Source organism: Carlito syrichta, unplaced genomic scaffold (assembly GCF_000164805.1).
Source record: "Carlito syrichta isolate Samal-C Ts95f unplaced genomic scaffold, Tarsius_syrichta-2.0.1 Scaffold311524, whole genome shotgun sequence".
In the NCBI taxonomy this organism is placed as follows: domain Eukaryota; kingdom Metazoa; phylum Chordata; class Mammalia; order Primates; family Tarsiidae; genus Carlito; species Carlito syrichta.
In genome coordinates, this window is record NW_007255620.1 from 394,183 (window position 1) to 397,457 (window position 3,275).

General features: G+C 43.2%; 1 pseudogene; it reads left to right on the forward strand.

The window, feature by feature from the left end:
• The first annotated feature begins 2,123 nt into the window (after nt 1–2,123).
• LOC103271318 lies at nt 2,124–2,484 on the forward strand (annotated as a pseudogene).
• The last annotated feature ends 791 nt before the right edge of the window (nt 2,485–3,275 follow it).

Consider the following 3,275-nt stretch of genomic DNA (forward strand, 5'->3'; position numbering starts at 1 on the left):
CTAACAACCACTGGGGAGAGGAGAACCTATTCAGTAAATGGTGCTGGGAAAACTGGCTGATCACATGCAGAAGATTGAAACAGGCCTCCCAAATAGGCTTCCCATAGTGCTGGGATTATGGGCATTAGCCACCATGCTTGGCCTATTGTAGGCTTATAGTAAAGTTTAAACTCTGAAAGTGTGATACCTCCTCCTTTGTTTCTTTTGGTAAAGATTGTTTTGACTTTTTGTGGTCGTTTATCTTTCCATATGAATTTCTGTATTGTCATTTCCAGGTCTGAGAAGAATGAAGTTGGTAATTTAATGGGTATTGCATTGAATTTGTAGATTGCCTTTGGTAGGATGGATATCTTAACAATGTTGATTCTTCCTATCCATGAGCATGGAATATTTTTTCACTTGTTTGTGTCTTCTTGGATTTCTTTGAGCAGCATTTTGTAGTTTTCATTGTAAAGATCTTTCACTTTTTTAGTTAAGAATATGCTGAGGTATTTCATTTTTTGTGTGGCTATTGTGAATGGGATTGTGCTTTTTATTTGGCTCTCTGTCTGTTTGTTGTTGGTGTATAAGAATACTACTGTCTTTTTCATATTGTTTTGTATCCCGAGACCTTGTCAAAGTCCTTTATCAGTGCAAGGAGGTTTTTGACAGATTCTCTTGGATTTTCGAGGCAATAGAATCATATCATCAGCAAAGAGGGATAATTTAACTTCTCTTTTCCTATTTGGATACCCCTAATTTCCTTCTCTGGTCTAATTGCTCTAGCTAGGACTTCTAAACACAATGTTTAACAGAGGGGTGAGAGTGGACATCCTTGTCTTTTTCCAGTTTTCAGGAAAAATGCTTCCAGTTTCTGTCCATTTAGCAATATGCTGGCTGTGGGTTTATCATAGATGGTGCTTACTATTTTGAGGTGTGTTCCTTCTATGCCTAGGTGTTTGGGGATTTTTATCAAGAAGAGATGCTGGATTTTATCAAAAGCTTTTTCTGTATCTAATGATATAATCATGTGGCTCTTGTTTTTACATCTGTTGATGTATTTCATTACATTTATGGTCTTGTGGATGTTGAATCAGTCCTGCATCCCAGGAATGGAGCATACTTGGTCATGGTGGATGATTTTTGAGATGTGTTGTTGGATCCAATTTGCTAGAATCTTGTTGAGAATTTTTGCATCTATGTTCATAAGGGATATTGGCCTGCAGTTATCTTTTTTGTTGGATGTTTACCAGTTAGAGTTTTGGTATGATATTAGCTTCGTAAAATGATTTGGGGAGAATTCCATCTTTCTCAATTACCTGAAATACTTCCAGTAGGATTGGTATCAGGTCCTCCTTGTGTGTTTTGTAGATTCTGCCGGAAAACTGTCTGGTCCAGGGTTTTTTTGGTAGGTAGTTTTATGACAGAGTCAATTTCCTTGGTTGTTATTGATCTATTCAGTGTCTTTTTGTTTTAACCTTGGGAGATTGTGTGATGTCAGAAAGTCCCCCATTTCATTTAGGTTGTAAAGTTTGTTTCCATACAGGTGTGCATAGTAATCTCTGATAATCTCTTGTATTTCTGATTGTGTTTGAGATTTTTTCTTTCGTTTTCCTGATCATTCTGGCTAAGGGTTCATCAGTCTTGTTTAATATTTCAAAGAACCAGTTTTTTATTTTGTTGATTTTTTTCTGTACTTTTGTCTTCTATGTCCTGAATTTGGGCTTTTACTTTGGTGATCTGAATTCTTCTGCTAAAATTAGGGTTAGGGTGGTCTTGTCTTTCCAGTTCCCTTAGGTGATTTGTTAGGCTGTTAACTTGCAACCTTGCCATTTCCTTGATGTGTGTTTGTAGAGCCCTCTTAGAACTGATCTCATGGCATCCCAGAGGTTTTGGTAAGATGTTTCTTCATTTTCATTTGTTTCCGGGAATCTTTTAATTTCCGTCTTGATTTCTGTGTTTACCCAACAGTCATTCATCATCATGCTGTTTAGTGTCCATGTCTTTGTGGGTTTTGGGGGAACGTTGTTGGTGTTGATATTTATTTTTATTCCACTGTGGTCTGACAGGTCGCATGGCAGTATTTTGAAAGGTCAGCACTGGGGAGGCCGTGAGGGGGTGGCGGGTGCAGCGTGCAGGAGACCATGTCCGGGGGCAGCAGCTGCAGCTAGACCCCAAGCGGGGCCATCTCCGCCGTCCGCCCAGTGGTGCTCGGCAAACTGCGTGCGGCGGGCTGCTGCCCCAGGTCTCCAACAAGACCCCCGGCGGCACGCTCTTCGGTACCACTGTGGGAGATACCAAGATCATCTACCACCGGAAATTCCTGATGGAGTATCAGAACTCACCCTTGACCAAAACACCCCCGAGAGATCTACCCACCATTCCTGGGGTCACCAGCCCTGCCAGTGATGAGCCCCCATGGAAGCCAGTCAGAGTCACCTGCGCAATAGCCCAGAAGAGGAGCGGGCGGGTGGTGAAGAGTCACTGTGGGAGACGGACATTTAAAGGACCAGCGGTTGGATCAAGCGTTGCCTGTGGTCCCCTCAGGCCCTTCTCGGGAGAAGAGACCCACCAGCCAGGCCTAAGGAAGCTGTCATACTGGGCAGGCGTCGGGTGTGGAGTCGGCCAGCCCAGCGCTCTGCTCCCTCACTCAGGGCACCTGCCCTCCCCTCCTCTTTGTGAACACTAGCAGACACCTCCTTGTGCCTCCATGGATGCAGGAGCTGCTGCCCCAAGGAGAATGACCCCCGCAAGCACACCCTGCCGCTGAGGACCCGGAAGTGGACAAGGATGAACCCTTCTGAATGATCTGCTCTTCCAGCCTCTTCTCTTCAGGGCGCAGCCACCCTTCCTAGGTTTCTGTGCCTAGGAAAGCTCCCCTCTCCTTCCTTCCCCAAGAGAAAATAAAAGCCACCTTTGCCCTAGGGCCAAAAAAAAAAAAAAAAAAAAAAAATCAGGACTCTTAAAAAACATAACCACAGTATTATTATTGTACTTGAAAAACTCGCAATAATTTTTTAAACATTTTAAAATGTGTGATGTTCAGATTTCCTAAATTGTCTAATAAGTATATATACAGTTTGTTTGCATTAGTATCAAAACAAGATTCATGTATTGCATTCGGTTGATATGTGTCTTAAGTCTGTCTCTCTTCTTTTGTTTTTTTATTTTTTGAGTAGGAGTCTCACTCTGTCGCCCAGACTGGAGTGCAGTGGCCACTCCCGGCCACGGCAACCTCGACCTGCTGGGCTCCGGTGATCCTTCCGCTTCAGCCTTCTGAGTAGCTGGAACTACAA